Genomic DNA, 22,609 nt, shown 5'->3' on the forward strand with positions numbered 1-22,609 from the left:
TGATTATTACTGTCATTTCTTTTTAAAATAAGAAATGCAACCACTATTTTGAATTAACTGTAGTTCTAAATGTAATTATAGATCCTTTAAAATTAATTACAGTACACATACAGAGAAGGACATGGTCAGATACTTTCAGTACAGGCACTAGCAGATTTTCTTGCTGCTTTGTAGGTTCAGGACATGTAATTTACCACAATAATCATCATCACATACTTTGGAGATATTTTACACTGTAATATGTATTGAGGCATTATATGTACAAAGCGGACTAATGATGAAATGGGTTTTTCTCTTGCTCACATGAGTATGGCAGGGAATATGCATCAGTGTTGTCTTCCACTTTAAATTAAGGCCTGCAAAAACAGGGTAAGTACAGAGTAAGTACATGTTAATTAGGGAGTAACAAAAAATAAGTACAGAGTAAGTAAAGGATATGTATGCAGTTATTACTGGATATCTGTAAGTTATTTTACAAATAACTTAAGGAGTAAGTACCTGTTAGGTAAGGTGTAAGATAAAGTAATTAAAGAATAATAAAGAGTGCTCATAGATGTAAGTGATTCTAACATTTTTCATAGACAAATAAGTACCTCTTAGGTGTAAAAAAATGAATACTGTTAAGGGTATGACAATAGATGTATATCAAATCAAATCAAATTTATTTGTATAGCGCTTTTTACAACTGATGTTGTCACAAAGCAGCTTCACAGAATTCCAGTAAGACAAAGATTTGACATGAAATGTAAAAAAACCCAAGTGAGCATGACAGATGCGACAGTGGCAAGGAAAATCTCCCTCAGCTGAGGAAGGAACCTTGGGAGGAACCAAGGCTCACAAGGGGTGACCTATCCTCCTCTGATCAATCTACTGGTAATAATAGTTCAGGAGAACTTCAGTGTAGGGGCAGCTTCAAGGCACTTGGTGGTTGCTGGAGCGGGGGCAGCTGGTCTGAAGTGTGGAGGAGGATCTCGACAGTCATCCATCAGTGTCCAGACAGACAGGTGGGCAGTCGTTTACTCTGAAGAATGTAAAGGGATGGAATTAGTTTTGAACTGTTTGGTGTTTGTAAAGCAGAAAATGTGAACATTTCCAGAGTGTGGCTAATGACTCCGGCAGATCTGACTATGACAGCTTTAACTAAAAGGAGAGAACCAGAAGGACACACAGACACGGGAGCATCCTTAAACACTCGCATCCCTCTGCTCCACCGTCAACAAACCTGAGTGATCGAGTGAAGCGGCGGGACGACAGCACCAGCGTCTCAGTTTACTATAATTTCCTGTGTCCATGGACCCCATGGATCTGCCGCCTTTATCTATGGGGGAGCATTAACTACCAAAAGATAAACTAAACAAATTAGTTTTTAGCCTAGATTTGAAGATTGCAACTGTGTTTGAGTCCCGAACATTTTCTGGAATATCATTCCAGAGTTGGGGGGCTTTATAAGAAAAGGCTCTTCCCCCAGCTGAGGCCTTCTGAATTCTGGGAACAATTAAAAATCCAGTATTCTGTGTATCTGAGTAAACATGGAGGCTCATAATAGGAAATTGTGTCTTGAAGGTATTCAGAAGCGAGCCCATGTAGAGCTTTATATGTTAGTAACAGAATTTTATAGTCGAAGCGGAATTTTACAGGCAGCCAATCACCTCTCTGATATTACCCTTAGTTTCCTCAGACTGCCGCAGACAAATATCATTGGCCCCTACATGAATTTATGAGAAGCAGCTAGAAGCTATTCGCAAGGCTCCCAAGCCCAGAACACTCAGAAAAATTATGACATTTTTGGGTATTGCAGATTATTCCTCAACATGGGTAGAGAACTATGCTAGTTTAGCAAGGCCATTGAGAGCTATGATCAGGGTAGCGCTAGTATGATCAGGTAGAGCTAGATACAGGGACAGCTCAACTTCATTGTAATCTTTCCTGGACACAGGATGGCCTTTTGGCATTTGAGACAATAAAACAAAGATTGCAAGAGGCTCCAGCATTAGTCCTTCCAGATTATTCTAAGATTTTTTTGTTATATGTATCTACTTCTAGTGGAGGTAAATATGCATGTGCAGTTCTTTGTCAACCAACAGGTACAGGAACAAATCCTCAACCAATTTCTTATTATTCAGCAGCTTATTCAGAGGTTGAACTAGGGTTATCCTTGTGCTACAGAGCAATGGTAGGATTGTACTTGATGTATGATAAAGCGTCATCTGTCACAATGGGCTATCCAGTGACAATTCTTACCCATCATAGTCTCAGAAATCTCTTAAACTATAGTAAATATACTCTAACTAGACTTCTAGAATAAGAACATTTCACCCTAGCAAGATGTGTCACAGTAAATCCAGCTGAGAACTTGCCAACTACAGAGGATAGTGAGCCACATGACTGTGTACAGGAAGCAGAGAGATACTCAAGTCTTAGATCAGATTTGCAAGCTCTTCCTTTGCATGAGGTTGAAGTGGAATATTGGACTGATGGATCTTGTTACCGTGTAGGAGATAAATTGTGTGTTGGCCATGCAATAGGCTATGCAAATTGTTGTAGAAAAGGCTGAAGTAATCCCACAACCTGCATCAGCACAACTTGCTGAACTTGTGGGGTTAACAGAAACGTGTTGATTGGCCGAAGGTAAGCATGTGAACACATACATAGATTCTGCCTATGCCCATAATGTATATCATTTGTTGGGAGCGGTGTGGAAAAATTGAGGGTTTAAGAAAACTGATGGGTCACCAATACAGCATCATGCTCAAATACTGAACCTGTTACATGCTATGATAAAACCTAGAAATAGCAATAACTAAATGTGCAGCACATAAATTGGATGCATCAAGGGTCTCACAAGGGAATAAAGCAGCTGATGAAGCAGCAAAAACTTACAGGAGCTAACAAACTAGTTAAAGTATGTTTGGTAACTCATGAAGTGGACTTGGAAGACAAAGTAATGCTTAATGTTGAGCTTTTAATGCAAGAAGCTGTTCCTGAAATAGATAAACAGTTATGGTTAGATTGAGGTGCCAGTAGGGATTCTACTAGTGTTTGGAGAAACCATGAGGGATTGATAGTAGCACCTTCAGACCTGTTAGATCCAATGATCCAAGAAGCACATTGGTTAGCGCACGTTGCAAGGGGAGGAATCAGGAGGAAGATTACAAAAGAATTTGGTTTTGGGCACCATATTTACCTGAGAAAATTGATTATATCATTAGCAGGTGCACAATTTGTTTGAAAAATAATGTCTGCAAAGGGATGACGGTTCCTCCTGGGTACATTCCTACACCAAGGTGTCCTATGTGTGAGTTAGTTGTGGACTTTGTTGACATGATAAAACCAGTTGAAGATAAAAGGTATATGCTGGTTGTTGTGGATAGATTTTTACGATGGCCTGAGGCTTGTCCAACTAAACATAAAGATGCACAGTCTGTTGCCAAGTTTTTGTGTAGAGAAGTTATAAGCAGGTGGGGACCAGAGTCCAGAGACCTGAATCCAGAGTTTGTGGATAAAACAGTGAAATTAACTTTACAAAAATTGGGAATTAAACCGCGCCTGGGTATAGTCTACCATCCAAAAATCCAGGGGATTTGTGAAAAAATGAATGGTGTTTTGAAGAATCGGATTGTTAAAGTCTGTCAGCACACAGGTTTGTGACAAGGTGTTCATGAAGGTGTTTAGAAGAAAGTGGTATAACGAATGCCGCAAAGGTCCATTTGAAGGTGTTCGCAGTACTGGAACTGCGGTCCAGGTTAAAGGGTTGTTGTTTCCACAACATATTGATCTCATAGCTAGTCTAAAGAAATACGTGAAGACAACCCCCTGGAAGATACAGCAGGCTCTTTATTTTTTTTAAAGCATTGGGGAGCAGTGGCAGAATCTTCCCACAGACTCACTCACAACTAATACAAGGAGAAACACAGTTTATATAGACAACATTTGGGGTGAAACCATCTTGCCCCTTACATTTTCTTTTAACAAGGTTGTTAGTGATTTCTACCTCAACAAAATGCTACCAGGTTGTCTCAAATTATTCTACACACCATTCTCTTCACTACAAGACAATAGTCATGAATTCAAGTGTCTTTCTATACATAAGACTCTTTTGTCTTATGACAAAACAAGCATATGTTTCTATATTATTTGTTTGTGACAGTCTTATGTCAGTCATATATCTCTATATTCTTTGTGTGTGAGGAAAATTCCATGCCTGACCTAATGTCCCATGCCTGACCTAATGAATAAGTGGATTAATATGTTTTTCACATGCTCAATCTCCATCTCCATCAGGGTCTCCAATGTGATATCATTTATGATATCATTTCTGAATTGATATCATTTATGAACTGATGCAAACGTATTTGTATCAACTCAGAAGATTAATTTAGAAGTATCCAATAGCCAGTTTTAGATATTTTAACTCCTTAGCGAAGTGCCTCTGTTAGGTGATGTTTGAGTATTTTTAAGCTGAACCCCTTTTGCTCAATGTCTAATGCCCAGGACATAGGAAAAGTTTTGCAGCAGTTACTGCTTGATACACTTTTGTGGTAAATTATATCATGCACAATATTACATATGTGCAGTATTAGAAAAAAATTCTTTATTTTTCCTGGTAGATTTTCACTGGTGTACAGGTAAATGTTTTAAATGGAACACTTTCTTCTAATTTTCTTTACTGTTTTTTTGGCAGAGTGTTCTGAATTTCCATATTTTTGCTAAATTGCTAATATTTTTCCTTATTGGACAGATATATCAGACTTAACTGACAAAATAACCATGCAGTGTATCATAACAGACTGAATCTTTGATTACAGTACATAGAACAAACATTAAAATGACCTCATTGTTTCTACACTCATTTTCAATTTTATGAGCTCCAATAACCATAGAGGAGCACTGTATAGTTCTAAAATTACAGACTGTTTATCAATGGTCAGGACCCCCACAGAGACACAGTGACACTGACGTGTTGGTGTCTTATTGTGTGTTGTGCTGGTACGAGTGGATCAGACACAGTAGTGCTGGTGGAGTTTTTAACACCGTGTAATTGTCACTGATGAACTGAGAATTGTCCAACCAAAGTAATTCTCTCAACAGCGTCCTGTGTCCACTGATGAAAGTCTGAACATCTACAAGGTGAACCAACATTAAAACATCCTCATTGTTTCTACACTTCCTGTCCATATGATATTCTCCTCTGAATATCATATGGACAGGAAGTGTAGAAACAATGAGGATGTTTTAATGTTATGGCAGATTGGATAGAGAGAGAGAGAGAGAGAGAGAGAGAGAGAGAGATCAGAACAGCATGTAACAAAATCATATTTGTGTGTGCTATTTAACTGTTATTACTGTGATAGTATACTAAATTTGCTTTTCTTCAGCAAAGAATGTGCGTGGGGATCTCCAGAGATACAACCAGGCCATGGATGCTTTCAAGCTTGGGGGTCCATGAAGAAAGCATTCCAGAAGGTCAAAGTTGACAGAAACACTATCTCCAGAACAGCACCAATAGCCGAATTGCTATCGCTGCTCCAGATGTTTTCAAGGCTCTTCCGCCATGGAATGAGAAATGTGAAAAATTGTCTGTATTTGTTGAAATAAGTAGACAGGCAACAGTAAACAAAATGCTATAAGGCCATGTTTAGATAAACCTGAGTTATTATAACAAAAGTATTGTTATTATTATTGTTCTGATGTTTCCATTGGATGTTTTTTTTCCATTTGAGAGTTTAATTTTAGAATAAATTAGTGTTATATGTCCTGTTTTTGAGTCTGTTAGATATAATTGTCACTTTGCTAATCCGACCACACCAGTAAAGGCTGAAAGAGGTTAGGTGGCCTCAGATGTTTTTTGGAAGGAGTTCATGGTGTAAAGAGCATTTATAATGCTCTTTAAGGCTCATTAAAAACACACTTCACTTAAATCCAGTGAAGAGCACTTACCTCTACAAAGCATTAGACATTTCTCTGAAATGTCCTTTATATTTAAAAAGCCTTTACAAACCCACTTAACTTAAAGCCTGTAACGACATCATATAATGTTGTATTATGTATTATAAACTGTTATATTTACTTAATAGAAATCTATGTATAATGCATAACTTGCAAAACATAAAAGTAAACTAATGTGTTGTAGTGCATTACAATGTACAATGCTGTTATGAACAGACATTATATTACATTATAACACCTATCTTTAAATGTAACCCTCATTTCTTATAAACTGTTATGTATGTAGCTATATCTACTTATTAGTAATTATACAGGCTTATAGCAACCATTATAAGGCATTATTTATGCCATATAATGCATTATGGATACAGAATTCACAGGAAGTTTTACCAGACTGGTCAAATTGTTTGGTAGTCACTTCTAACAGTATCATCACATCCTGTATGCTGTGTCATGTTGATGGAGCTCTTCATTAATTTTAATCAAAAAGCCCATTTTATAAAATTCCTCTCCATGTTTCCTCTCCATTTGCTGCTCTCCAGTCTGATTGTATGCTTGAAATCAGTGTAATGTATTTACAAAGACTAGTATCAGTAAATGGGTTTAACCAAAAAAATTCCTCTGTATGCTAGGCTTACTCAACTATGCTAGGCTCACTCACTCTCTGCTCATGGCAGAGGCATTTGGAGGGTTTTTTTTAATAGACAATGGCTAGAACCCTTTTTGTCTTGCCACATCATCTCACTCCACATCCAGCAGGAAGGAAGCGCCCAAGTAGATTATCATTGGAGAGGCAATATATCATCTGGTGAAATTTCACAAGGTTTGTAAAGACAATATGACCCTATTCCATTTAGTGTGGCTCATGCAACACTTAAACTAATGGCTTATTTAGAGATGCTTTTCTTATATTATTTTTGTGTTTCAGTCTTGGAACGTCACCTCATGAGCATTGAAGGAAACCTCCAGCCATATCTCCTGGCCACAGGGACTTCAAAAGCACAACCTGTTTCCAGTTTCTGTATAGTCTTGGATAGAAAGCTTCTTCCATGTCAGTCATGTACATCCTTATACGCATTTGAAGAGTTGTCCCACTTCGTTTTCAGTGTGAAATATGAAAATGTTTTGTCCAGTCTGTACACATTTTTGCAGACAACTATAGCATCAAAATTGGTTCTAAAGTTCTGAGAACCAAAAAACAGAATCTATAATCAATAAATGACATTTTGAAATTGAGAAGAATGTCATTAATATTGGGAGTTATAAAAACAGGTTTGTAATGAGAATATTTCTTTATATAATCATCAATTTTGTTTTTAATATTCGTGAAGAATCCATTTTTGCTTTCATTACTCAGTTTCTTATTTGGGCTTCTCTCAGTCTTGCTTTCACCTCCAGAAGTTTCTCGCTTTTGACAGGGTCAGGATCTAGACAGTCATTGGCTGCCCTGCCCACCCAGCAGATTCTGCACACCCCAACCCTGATTGTAAAATGACTTTAAGCTTCTATGCCAGTCGGTCTTTTCCAATCATGGTAAGCTCTCTCTGATGTAGCAGGGTGTGCAGAATCTGCTGGGTGGGCGGGGCTTAACTTTAGCAACCAATGGCTGTCTAGATCCTGACCCTGTCAAAAGTCAAAAGTGAGTAACTTCTGGAGGAAAATGTGAAACTGAGAGAAGCCCAACAGAGGAAAAGGCAGAATGAACGCGAAAACGGATTCTTCAAGAATATTAAACTCAAAATAGATGATTATATACACAAATATAAGTTTTTATTACTCTCAATATTAATGAGAGTTTTCTCAATTACAAAATGTCATTTATTGGTTATGGATTCTGTTTTTTGGTTCTCAGAACATTAAAACCTATTTTGACGACATAGACTACTTTGTACAACATTCATATAGGCATAACACAAGAAACTCCAGAAGTTCGAGAGTTGAGAGCAAAGCTGTTGAATTAGCAGTAAAAATTTATGCAGTAAAATTGTATAGATGTTTCCTTTGCGCCTCATCCTTTGATACAATTTTACTTTTGTTCAGGCACCTCAAACTAATTCATGGAATGTGTCCTGGGAAAATTTTGAGACTTGGATGTTGTTTGCAATTCTCAAGTTATTCTGGATTTAGAAGACATCTGATTAAGATACTGACAATGTGTTTTTGTCTGATGAGACCCCTTCCAACCATAACACTCAACAGCAAAACATTTATCTGTGCTTATATGAAATATCCTCTCCTTCATCTCTTTGCCAAAGTTTTGAAGCAGACCCTTCAGTGTCAACTCCCAGGAAAGATACATGTGCCTCCATTATAGCCAAACTTTTAGGAAGTGTTGTACATAATACTGTAGGTCTTTCTACATTTAAGAATTTGGAGGAAATTGTTGGGGATATGCAGGCTAATATTCAGGACCAAGTATTGAACTTACTTCCAGCTGACAATCCATCCAGATCAGCCATAGAAAAGCTATTTAAATGTATGGACAATCCTTTTAGTCTGTTAAATTCTAATAGTAAATGGAAAAAATTATTTTAGAGAAAAATGGAATATAGTACAGCCAGTTGAACTGCGTCTGGGAGTAAGGTATGATACCAGACAAAATAGTAGAATAGTAGTTCCATTTGCTAAGGTTTCTGTACACGTCACTCTTGCACAAGATACTGGTGATAACCTGGGCATGCATAGTATTCTTGGGTACTTGCAAATTATTTCTGTTGATTTTGCTTAATTGATAAATTCTTGGCTCAATTTTGTCTCAATTCTTGACAGTTGTCTCAGAAAATGACCCATGTTTGAGCTTAAGATCACGTTTTCTTAATGAACAACATTGTGTTAACATTATGAACAGCATCATGTATCATGCATGATATTTTGGAAGGGGTTGGTCAGTATGAGGTCAAATTGCTATATCAATATTTGATTGAACATTGTTGATGTATGCTTTTAATTATGGCTATCTGGAAAAGAAAAACAAGCCAACAAATATTAATCTTGACTGTGGAGGACATGGAATAACAGTCCGCTGCTGTTAACCATGTGTGCACCACAACAAAACCTTCCTCAGAGATGAAAACAAATTCCCGACACGTGCTCTATGTTTACCATAAACAAATGAGCATTTTCATGCAAATTCTCAGCCTCTAATCCTCCACTCACTCGAATAGCAGCACTCGTCTATTGGCGGAACAAAAAAGCTTGCACCTCAAAAATGTGCCTCTTGTTGTTTATTTTTCTCTTACAAGAATATAACAATATATTTCATTTCAACCTATATATAGTTGGAAAGTAGACCCTTCAAGGTTTCAGAGGTATGCTGAATTTTTTTTCTAGGATAATCTTGCAGTTATATATGTGTTTAGGTGGAATTTCCCTCAGGGAATTAAATGCATCACAAGCTCTGTTTGATCACAAACATTCCTTTGATAGTTGGTGACCTGGTACCAGATGATAATTTGCACTGGTGTTTGTTGCTTTTGTTGCAGAACATTATAAACATTGTGTAGTCTTACAGAAGTTATGACTGTTTTTAAAGTGTTTTATTATTAAACATCACCAACATCAAAAAAATTGATTCCAAAACATCATTTCATGGTCCATTATCTGAGGTGCATATGAAAAATTGGGCCACTCATTCACATTTGGACTATGAGACTCAAGGCCAAACACAAGTTTTTCAAAGACTACGTGAAGAACTACAAGAATTTGACAATATCACATTCGAGGAAACACCAGTTTGCAGTAGCTTATCATTGGGAATGCCTGACTTCAAAAGCAGTTGAATCTGGTGTAGTCAAACAAAGTTTACTTGAAACACTTGAATATAAAGAAGAACTATCTTAACAGCTCAACAAGCAAATATCACCTTCACAAACTGAGATAAAAACTTTAATGGGATATATGGAATTGATCCTTGATTTACACTGATCAGCTACAAAATTAAAACTGTTACTCTGTTTCTACTTGTATTTTCAAGCTGATCAGCTCAACCTACCATAGCTGCCCTGTATTCAGTGCTCAAAACCAGCACAGAGCAATTATGTGCATGGTGGATCATTGTCAACACTGTAGAGACAGTTACATGGTATTTAGAAGGACAAACGTTGGTGCAGCAGGTAGTGTCGCAGTCACACAGCTCCAGGAACCTGGAGGTTGTGGGTTCGATTCCCGCTCCGGGTGACTGTCTGTGAGGAGTTGGTGTGTTCCCCCCGTGTCCGCGTGGTTTTCCTACGGGTGCTCCGGTTTCCTCCCAGAGTCCAAAAACACACGTTGCAGGTGGATTGGCGACTCGAAAGTGTCCATAGGTGTGAGTGTGTGTGTCTGTGTTGCCCTGTGAAGGACTGGCGTCCCCTCCAGGGTGTATTTCCCCCTTGTGCCCGATGATTCCAGGTAGGCTCTGGACCCCCCGCGACCCTAAATTGGATAAGCGGTTACAGATAATGGATGGATGGATAGAGATATTAACTTTCTTTTTGTGGTACATTAGTATATGAGAGGGGGAAAACTTTTCAAGATGGGTGGTGACCATGGTGGCCATTTTGAAGTCGGCCATTTTGGATCCAACTTTTGTTTCAATGGGAAGAGGGTCATCTGACACATCAAACTTATTGGGAATTTCACAAGAAAAACAAAGGTGTGCTTGGATTGTATAGATATATTACAACCAGTAATGAGCCAGATCTGGGCAGAGTCTGGCACTTATGGCGTGCTTGTGACTCAAACTCAGTCGTGGTCCAGTTATCGCGATTTAATTATGGCACTAAAGGCCGAGTCATTTGAGCCGTGCCTCAGCGAAATCACTCGGCTGAATCCGGGCCGAGAATTTCCCAGACGCGGGCCAGAACTATCGGCCCACAGCCATACATCACGGCCGAGGCAATGCCGACTCCGCATGCCAGCATTGGGCTGAGTGTTTTTGTCCCGGCGAGTGTGATTCGGGCCGATACAATTTTACTTGCTTGGAAGTATCACAGGACAATGTTTAACTAAGCTTAACTAGCAGCTAGCTATCTATCTTCCCACTATTTTTTCCAATCTATGAACTATATATGGTAACAAGAGCTGAACAAATCTACAGTCAGTGTGTATCTTGTGAGTGTGTACAGTAAGTGTGAATCTTAAGTCTTAAGTACACCTCTGCATCCTGTAAAGCAGTTTAATTTAACATAAGTATTCATTTATTTATTTATTATTATTTATATTTTACTGAATATAACACATTGTATAACAATTCTTCAAGTACAGAGATGTGACTTGTAAAGTCATGGAAATTTATTGAAATAATTACCTAAAACATAAATTCAGAAAAAGTTTAATTTGTTAATAATATTGTAAAGTAAAATGTCATATTTCATTATGTTCCTTGTAGAGGAAATGTTAATCAACAATACATGTATTTTAAAGAAGCAATATGTAGGATATTTACTGTACTTAGTCACAAAAATGTCCAGTGTGTGTGATCATAGATCAAAGCCCCATTGCCCTTCTAAAAATCTCCTTGACCAGAGATAAAGTAAAATGAGAAGCTTCAAGGCACTTGGTGGTTGCTGGAGCGGGGGCAGCTGGTCTGAAGCGTGGAGGAGGATCTCGACAGTCATCCATCAGTGTCCAGACAGACAGGTGGGCAGTTGTTTACTCGGAAAGATGTAAAGGGATGGAATTAGTTTTGAACTGTTTTGTGTTTGTAAAGTAGAAAATATGAAAATTTCCAGAGTGTGGCTAATGACTCCGGCAGATCTGACTATGACAGCTTTAACTAAAAGGAGAGAACCAGAAGGACACACAGACACGGGAGCATCTTGAAACACTGGCATCCCTCCGCTCCACCGTCAACAAACCTGAGTGATCGCGAGAAGCGGCGGGACGACCGCACCAGCGTCTCAGTTTACTATAATTCCCTGTGTCCATGGACCCTCCGGATCTGCCGCCTTTATCTATGGGGAAGCATTAGCTACCAAAAGATAAACTAAACAGATGTGTTTTTAGCCTAGATTTGAAGATTGCGACTGTGTCTGAGTCCCGAACATTTTCTGGAAGATCATTCCAGAGTCTGGGGGCTTTATAAGAAAAGGCTCTTCCTCCAGCTGAGGCCTTCTGAATTCTGGGAACAATTAAAAATCCAGTATTCTGTGATCTGAGTGAACGTGGAGGCTCATAATAGGAAATTGTATCTTGAAGATATTCAGGAGAAAGCCCATGTAGAGCTTTATATGTTAATAACAAAATTTTGTAGTCAATGCGGAATTTAACAGGCAGCCAATGAAGTGATGATAAAGCTGGGCTGATATGTTCAAATTTTCTAGTTTTAGTGAGGACCCTAGCTGCAGCATTTTGAACTAGTTGAAGTTTTCTTAAATTGCTGCTGGTGCATCCTGACAGTAGTGCGTTACAGTAGTCAAGCCTTGAAGTAATAGCAAAGACTTTTAAGTTATCATCATCAACTGTGCATAACATCATCAAAATATCCAGAAAATATGGAACAATTGCTGTGTGTAAAGGCCGTAAAACTCTACTGGATGCTCATGATCTCCGGGCCCTTAAACGTCACTGCACCCTAAACAGGAATGTCACTGTCAAGGAAATAACAGAATTGGCTCAGGAATACTTTCAGAAAGCATTGTCAGTGAACACAATCCACCATGCGATCCGCCGTTGCCAACTGAAACTCTACAGTGCAAAGAGGAAGCCATTTCTAAGCAAGCTCCACAAGCTCAGACGTTTGCACTGGGCCAGGGGTCTTTAAAATGGAGTGTGGCAAAATGGAAGACTGTTCTGTGGTCAGATGAGTCACGATTTGAAGTTCTTTATGGAACACTGGGACGCCATGTCATCCGGACCAGAGAGGACAAGGATAACCCAAGTTGTTATCAACGCTCTGTTCAGAAGCCTGCATCACTGATGGTATGGGGTTGCATGAGTGCTTGTGGCATGGGCAGCTTGCATGTCTGGAAAGGCACTATTAATGCAGAGAACTATGTTCAGGTTCTAGAACAACATATGCTCCCATCTAGACGTCATCTTTTTCAGGGAAGACCCTGCATTTTTCAACAAGATAATGCCAGACCACATTCTACAGCAATCACAACATCAGGGCTACGTAGGAGAAGGATCCGGGTACTGAAATGGCCAGCCTGCAGTCCAGATCTTTCACCTATAGAGAACATTTGGTGCATCATAAAGAGGAAGGTGCGACAAAGAAGGCCCAAGATGATTGAACAGTTAGAGGCCTGTATTAGACATGAATGGGAGAGCATTCTATTTCTAAGCTTGAAAAACTGGTTTTCTCTGTCCCCAGACGTCTGTTGAGTGTTGTAAGAAGAAGGGGGGATGCCACACAGTGGTAAAAAATGGCCTTGTCCCAACTTTTTTGGGATTTGTTGACGCCATGAAATTTTGAAACAACATATTTTTTCCTTAAAATGATACATTCTCTCAGTTTAAACTTTTGATCTGTGATTTGTGTTCTATTCTGAATATAATATTAGATGTTGGCACCTCCACATAATTGCATTCAGTTTTTATTCACAATTTGTTTAGTGTCCCAACTTTGTTGGAATCCGGTTTGTAGATGAACTTACGGTATTGCCTCTATGATGCTTTACTGCAAGTGGAATACATTCAGAGCATGAGATGCATGTCTGCCACATGATGAATATCAATAAAACCGGAAGTGATGTCATCACCAGCCATGAAAGCCAAATTAATGCAGTCACACTAAAAGTTTTTCATATAGTCATTGTTTTGATATGGTGCTGGTCACTTTTAAACTAAACAACAAATAATTATTCATTTTAATAATAGGAAAAGAAGAAACTAAATAAATGCCTCAAGGGCAACACACCAACCTTAGATTATCATTTAACTTCTCCAGCACAATAGTTGTTAGCATTGTCATGACATCCATATAAGCCCTTATTGGGGTGAGCAGAGTACCGTCATGCAATATCTCCCTGCCTACAACCCATTTAGAGGCCCTAATTACTACACACATTGCCACTGTAAATGCTAATGGTGAAATCGTACATCCAGCCATTATACCTATTTCTAACTGCTGCCAAGATGTAACAAATTCCCCTGTTCTAAAGCAAAACTGAATATCCTCCAAGTATACTTTAACCAGCCTAGTAACCTTATCTGGGATGTGGAAGAATTCAGAAGCTTTCCACATATGTTTATGTGGCACTGAGACAAATAAAGTCAATATTCAAATATATCACAAAAGTAGAATGTTAACTAGCATATTTAATCATTTTAAAACATTTTTATTTAGCCTAGCGTTAGTTGCTGGATATAGATAAGGTTACATATTGCTTAGACAAAATAACAAACTATAAAGATAAGGAACTACAGTATGTTAAAGCTACAAATTTTAATGAAATATATTTCATCAGTGGCACAAAATACCCAGACCAAGAATTCTGAGCTCAGAGTGACTTGTTAATTTGTCGCATGGTTTGTCTGACTCATGGCTGCTCCAGGATCAGATTCACTTCCAAACAAGTCTTAGGTGATATGGCCACTGCAGATCCTCAGTGTCAGAACAAGTGACTCATTTAGGAATCATATATGGCTCTTCAGTTCTGAGTTGTTCCTTCACTGTTACATAGCTGATTTTACTGAGTGGCCAGAACATTAACTTACATTGTTTAAGAGTTTCATAAATATTACCTTTTCATGTGTCATTTTAAATTAAAAGAAAAAGGTAAATTTCCCTTGTATTTTGTTTTTGTGTCTAAAAAATTAAAAATGTGAATACCTTTTAAGTGTCAGTTGAAATTTTTTTTTATTTTAAATAAACATTTTTTTTACTACTGACAATATGAAATAATATAATAGTTTCAGTATATGTACCCACTTGCCATGCTCAGTACCCAGGGCTTATGCTTCCCTGTTCAGAAGCTACCCAATGTATAACCCACACAGACTAATACAACATACAGGGTACTAAGCTGTACTTATACCTTATTTAGCAGTTAGGTACAGAAAAGTACAGGATACCAAACTATTTAAACCATAATTAGCAGCTAGTTACAAGAAAGTAGAGTGTACAAAGCTACACTTCAAATTACCACCTGTACTGCCAATATTACAGTGAACAGAAATACAGGAATGTACAGGGTACTAAACTATACTTATGTTTAGAATTTCGGTAATTTCAGAATTTTAATTACATGCCTTATTGGTCAAATATTTGTAATATTCCTGGTAATAAATGTATACATTGGATCTGGCAACCCGTTTCGCTGTTCCTGTACCCATTTAGAAGAAGCTGTTTTGATCGCTCTTGTTTTCCTGTTACTTGTTTCTACTGTAATTTCTGTACATATTTTACAACTTATTAACCATCCATAGATATATCTTATAGATTACCTCACCTCTAGTGATAATGATAGTGGTTGTGTTTGTGCTAAGTGTCAGCTAGGTAGCTCTCTGGTGGATAAAGTGGACCAGCTAGAAGTGCGCATCCGAAGCTTATTATTATCAAGGGATAAACAGCGAGATTCAGTGCTAGCAACTCCGGGTGCCTTAGGGAGAGTTAGCACCCCCTCGACTCCGGCGTTAGAGCCCTCACTGCAGGGTAAATGGGTGACATCTCGGCGACATAGCCGGAAAGCTAAGGCTGATGCTAACGCTGAGGCCAAAGCTAGCCCACAGGGACACCATACTCCTCCGATTCGCGTGTCAAACAGGTTTGCCCCGCTCAGCAAAGCACCCGCTGAGGAGCCTGTTAAGAGTGCTCTGGGTATAGGAGACTCTATTGTTTGACACTTGAAATTAGCTACTCTTTTAAAAACTAAGAAAAAGTACTGTGGTAAATATTATTAATAAAAGTAATTGTATGGATTGGTTTTAGTTGACATTAAAGTAACCCTGCAAGGTTTAGGCAACATGAGTACATACAGGACAGTAGTCAGAACAGGAAGGTCAGGGGTTCATAGCAATCAATATGATCTGCATATGCAGACAGTTAATCTTGAGCAATCTTGCAAAGCTTAGGCAATATGAGTAAGTGTAAAAAAAAGCAGCACCACACAGTAGCACACTGCTAATCAGATGGATCAGCTAAAGCAAAACAGAATGTTCAATAACACTTACATATCCAGACAGAAAACAGTTATACACACATAGCAACCGCCTAGCAACGCTGATGTTCTCCCCGGAATTCCGTATAATAAAAACTGTTTTGATTGTTCACTCAAACTCTGTTTTAACCTCTTCTGTTCCAATTATTTGCATCAACGAATGCGCAGGACAGATTTGTCCACAGTACACATTCAAATTTGTAGTTTAAAAATTCTACAGTTTAAAACAAATTTAAATAGGAAAACAATGTAATAAAAAGCAAATATTCAGTTTATTATAAAAACAAACTACAGAATACAAAGAATATAATTAATAATAATGAAATAAAACAAATCTGTACAGAGAAAATAAATGACATGCAAGAACAGGTTTTTACTAATAAAACAAACTGTGCCACCACACACACACAAAAAAGCAATACGATGTAACAGAAAAAAAGACAGCAAAACAATATAATAAAAGCAAGCAGTTTTTTAAAATCCAACAAAAACTAGAGAATGAAAATGGCAATCAGTTTGACTCATTCAAAAGCTACACATGAAAAAACATTTTCAGCTTCATATCTGTTGAATCCTTTCAGTTTTCTCAGCAGAAGGATGGTGATCTTAAAGGGAGATAAATTATTGATTAGACAGGACAAAGCAATGTTAATAATCAAAATTTTTAAATATAATTTCTTACCTCTGGAGTCAAAATGAACGAGGTACCCTTCAAACTTGCTCTGTTGCATTGTATCACCTCAAACGTCCTCTCTATGATGGCTTCAGTCTATGAGAAATATAAAGTTTTATATATACACTATTGGACATAAATATGAACAGACAGTAAAATGATGTTTGTGACATTAATCCTTTTTTTTTTTACTTATAATCAAGACTTGACCTGAGCATCATTTAATTTAACTTGTCTTTGAAAGAATGGTGAGCCATACACAAATTATAAAAGATCAGATTATTATATTAGGATATTGGTTCCCAATTCTGGAACAGAGAGCCTGCACATTTTAACTCACCTACCACTCCAGTCTTATCCAAAAAGGGCCAGTGTGGCTGCAGGTTTTTATGCCTATCAAGCAGGAGTTCAGCTGATTATATTTGTTTAATCACTTGGTTTCGGTCTTCAAAATATTGATAAGGTTTGTTTCTGCTTAGCTTTAATGAAAACCTGTTGCATCCGTTTGTGGATAAGACTGTTGACCTCTAAATAAGACAATTGGTTTGATCAGGTGTCAATTGCGTCAGAGCAGGACAACTCTGAATTGCAGAGTAGGGAGTACTCCGGGACAAGGAATGGAAACCACTGGGTTCAAACTGTTCGACAAATCTAGCCTATTTATTTTCACAGGTGACATGCTTTATGATCATTGTATAACCGTAAAACGAAATTTGACCTTTGTGTTTAACCCATCTGTGGCACACTGGTGATTGAGGCAATAAACACACACACACCAAAAGTAGCGGGCAGCCATCCTTGGTGCCTGTGGAGCATTTTTGAGGGTTAGGTGCCTTGCTCTAGGACACTTCAGCTATGGATGGTCCTGCCCGTTGTGGGGATTGAACCAGCAACCTTCCAGCACCAAGGCCATGACTGCCTGTTTATTTATAAATAAACCATATCTTAAATGTGTTCACCTGTTCTTCATCAAAAACAGATAGGTTTCTGTCTCTAATTTGCTTCATTTTTTTTTCATTTTATACAAATAATCTAAAAAAAATGTTTACATAATAAATTACACCTTTTATATAGATAGGGCTCTGGGTGGTGACAACCACAGCTAAATGGCACGTCTTCTTGCAATGTTTCCACTCCAGCACAGGGGGCATGCAGCTGAGCCCCACAATACTGACACTGGACCCAATTCACTGACTGCACTTCTGAATACATTGATCTATATATGCCAAAACACCATAGGTTTTTGACCATACATTTCCATGTTAAATTGGTAAATTGTTTATGCAAAAGATAATTTTCTATTACTTTTTTCCTATCCTTTGGAAATTCAACTCCATAATTCTATATCTATATAATTTATAATCTATATATAATTTATATTTCATGCTATATGTTGTAGTGTATATATATATATATATATATATGTATATATATGTAATATATATAGATATATATTTACATATAGTATATGTAGCGTTTGACTTTATTCAAACTCATTCTGATTAATGACGTTTTGACAAATGATAATAATTGTTATTGTTATGATTGACTTAAATGACAAAAACATTAACAAGTAGTTAGAGAGTGAATACTGTCATCGCTACGTGAGTTCTTCAGGATTTTCAGACTCTTAATGAACAGACTCCACACACTGTTATTTCAAATAATGGAAATATTTTATTAAGAGAAAAGAGAATATTTACTAAACATAGCACGATCCTAGAAATTCTCACTAGATCAACGCAGGTCAAACCGGTTCGAATTTAAAGATAGGCTAGGCGATATGACTTGACTAATGTGTTGCTAAATGAGATTTAATTAATGTATAAATTTATCAAGAGACTTAATTAGGCATCAGCTTCTGAAAAGTGAGTAAATTTGGCTTGCTTACTCTTTTTGCCTTTATCACCAAGCCGTGGGGTCCAACAATTCAATCTGCGTTCTCCGGGTCTTTGCTACTTGTCCTCCCCGTGACACTGAAGGTAGGCTCGTTAGGGAGGGAATTCCTTCCAGGGTGAATCAGATACTCTTGGCCTTAGACAGTGTGACGTCAGTCGGGGGATTCCCTTCACGGAGAACTGCTGGCCTGGCTGGATTGTTTAAGCGTTTAAGAGTCGTTCGCTCGTTACTCAAGTCCCCAGAAGCGATGCCCTCAGAAGTCAGAGTATAACGCTAACATATCCGCTATCAGCTAATCTCAGGGGTGATATCTTATTCTGGCCAAAATAAGTTTCACCTGCTTTGATCAGTCGTGAGTTTAAATTTGGATTGGGTGACAAAACATGAACACAAATACGCAAAGAAAAGATTACTGAGAATTACTCCACGTTACTGTATCACACTGCTAACTAGCACAAGGCGTCCCTTGGAAGTTGAGTGAGGTCCTTCGTTAGAGTCTTTTGAAGAGGTGTTTCGTCGGCGTAAGGAAGAACGAAGAGCGTCGCACTTGAAGTGAAGAGAGTGACGTGAGGAGCGTAGCGGGAAGCGAAGAGGGTCGCAGAAGAAGAAGAGAGAGCACTCCATTTTCAGATGTGGCGCGGTCACGCCCATTTGGGAGGTCTCCTTCCTTTGATTGGATCCTGGGTCTGAGGCTCACGTGACTTGTTTCATGTATCAGAGAGAGAGAAAAGAATCACGTATACACATGAAACTGAATACAGTAAAAATTATTTATACATGCTTGTGGTATAGCACAATGAGTGTCCTGGATTATTCATATCAAATATCTATGTATATATATCTTGGGTATTTTACGATTACATCCCACTACAATATTATGCTAGAAGTTAGAAACTAATTCGTTTTCCTAATCAGAGACAGAAATTTTCCTTCATGATTGAAACAGTAATACACATCACTTCATTATTTAGTAGACATTCACTTGGGAATAACAGAGAGTAACATTCATACATATTGCATAAACATATTTATAAATACTCGATTAAGTCCGTTATGGACTTAAAAGGCAGCAGGGCGAAACGTGATTTTGCAAACTTCCACTTGGGGGCACTGTTGGTCCATTCTATTAGTTTGGTTTGAGCCGGCTTGACATCAACCAATAAAGAAATATAACCAAACAGGAACTGAAATCAACAGAAGTATCAGTATACTGGATCATTACGTTGAATAAATTATTAAAATTGGATTGTTTAATATTGTTTAATCTTTAATATCAATCTACTGTAAGCAATCTTGAAACCTAACCTGGCTGCACACATGTTCTCCGACCCGGAAGACAGTTTGCAAGTGTCCTTTCAAAAGAGCTTTAGCATCATCTGTCCAGTGGGCAAATCTCTTTCCATAGCTTAAAAAAAATCATATATGTTTTCAATAATCAAGTAAATTGCTGGGGAAAAAAAAGAAAAGAAGAATAATATATGATCTTACCCTTCTATCTCAAAGTTCTCCATTATCATCACATACCACCATTTACATAGCATTGGCATGTCATGCTAAATAAAATAACTTAAATTATTATTATTTATAAGAAAAATCTTATTTATAAATAATAAATATAAATAAATAAATAAAATCTACTCACAACAGTGAAGTCGAAAGAGCCATCCAGTACAACATAAATTGTATACTTGAAAAAGGAGAAAGAGAGATACACAATCATTTAATATACACATGACAGAAAAGCAATATATAAATACATAAAAATAAAAGAAAATAAACAGATAAATTTCAAAATTGTCACCATTAACATGAAGATGCCACAATCATTTCCCCAGTGCTGAATTGGAAGGTCCTTTTAATAGAAAAACATTCAGTTAGAAACAACTTAATATTAACATAAAGAGTTGTGTTTTTTCCTTTTTTTTTTTTACCTGCAAATCCCACCCTGTTTTCTCTTCCCACTGTCCTGGGTTCAGCATCTGAGCCAGATTACTGTCATTTCAAAGAAAACAATAGTTTTAAGCAAAGAAATATCATCAGCCCACCTCAGCTGACAAGGAACCACAAATAAAATTTAACATCAAACAGAACATGAATTTGCAATCCAAATATTCCATGCTGTTACACGCTTGGTCTTGGAACGAGACCGGTAAATACTTGAACGGCATGCAATGTTTGCTGTAAGCTATAACCTCAACACTGTTTGGAACATCAGACCACCAAATCCACGAGATTCCGTTCTTTTTGTGAAAATGGGATCTAGAAAAAGAATTTCCCTCTTGGCTGGCCTCAAAACCTATGAGTGGATATGAAGTCTGCATTCTCAGTAAACATGTTACACACAAAAATGCTCACTACATTCCATGTCATAGATACAGTTAGCAAAGCAAAATTTCCTATAACAGTCCAATACCAGACTGAAAACAAAGAAAAAATACAATACAAATGATTACATTTATTCTGAGAGTGTAGGAGAAGCTACTTTAGATCTGAGTCACCTTGTCCTTTTAAAAACTGTAAGATGTAGTGTTTATGCAGAATGATGTGATGTGGAGTTCTGTGCACATACATTATGGATTTTAAACTGTGTGTGTGTGTGTGTGTGTGTGTGTTTGAATGATAAGGGGTGAAGACCATTATGGGAAAGGTTCATCTCTTATTCTCTTCATTCTCCTTCTCTCTTATCAGCTATCCATGGAAGGCCGGAGCTGTGAAAATGTCTCCAGGGCAAATCCTTGAAATAGTATCTGGACAGCACATATTCAGAGCTCAAAGGTGTACATGCATGTGTGTGTGTGTTTTTTTTTTATTTAGACATTCATTTTGCACATATTATTTCACATTTAGAAATAATAGAACTTCTGTAGGCTTTTTTTCTCTATGCTCTGTTTGTTTAAACTGAGACTACACCATTGCCATGGAGACTGTCTCAACAATGTTCCTGATAGTGAACCATTCTCACTGGAGATGAAGCTAATCCCTTTGAAGACAAATTAGTGCTGCACTCACTGGATACAAAGATAGAGAAGTGGTCCCTGGATGGTGGTCTTTGGAAGTGAAGCTAGGTTGCTAGTGATGTTTTATGCTTGTTAAGGAGAAAAGGTTTACATTAAAATGACATTAAACTAAGGAAATACCATGTTTATCATAAATACTAACATGACATTTTTAGTTTATTTCCAGTGGGTGCCAGCAGGGTCAGCGGGCAATGGGATGACACCTAATGTGACTTATTCAATAGGTAAATTAAGAGAGCCATCTAGACAATTGACACATTGCATTGTACAAATTAATCAGAAAATTTGACACAGTCATGTAAAACTGAAGCATGTGTTTTCATCAAACATTCTTTTAATCTACATACTGTAAAGTATTTGTAAAAAGCTTTATCCAGGAGTTCATTACTAAGCTCTTCTTTAATAAAATGACTTTGCCTCTACAATGACCACAACAAGATGCCATTTAATCTCCACTCAAAATAGCTTTATTATTAATCATTTAACTTTAAGTAGTTTTTTTTTTTTCATTTTTGCAATAACTTGGTCTCCCTTCCTGGATCAGGGCTTTGTCATGGCAGAAGGGCTTTTAATAATAATAATAATAATTTTGTGGTTTAATGACTTCCAGGGCTATGTTGTTAGGAGCAGTTAGCTCCCAGTAGGGTCTCCCATGGCAAACAGCTCTGGAGTGAAGATCCAGACAAACACGATCAAAGAAGCATCACTCTGACTACAAAATTTAAAACTAAGTGTACCCTACCCAGGACAGCCTGAAAAGGCAATGTTCAAGGGTCATGTCGGCTCGCCACCCACAAGATCCAGAGTAGGGGTGCAGTGCAATGGCCATTGGGCACAGAGTGGGGGTGAAAGGGCCCCTGGCAACATGGAGCTTGGCAGCAGAAACTGCTTCTTGACACATGGAATATGCAGCCGGAGCTGGTGTGGGAGGTTGAGAGATACCAGCTAGATATTGTTGGGCTCAGTTCTATACACAGTGTGGGCTCCGGAGCAAA

Source organism: Hoplias malabaricus, chromosome 7, assembly GCF_029633855.1.
Source record: "Hoplias malabaricus isolate fHopMal1 chromosome 7, fHopMal1.hap1, whole genome shotgun sequence".
NCBI classification, from domain to species: Eukaryota; Metazoa; Chordata; class Actinopteri; order Characiformes; family Erythrinidae; genus Hoplias; species Hoplias malabaricus.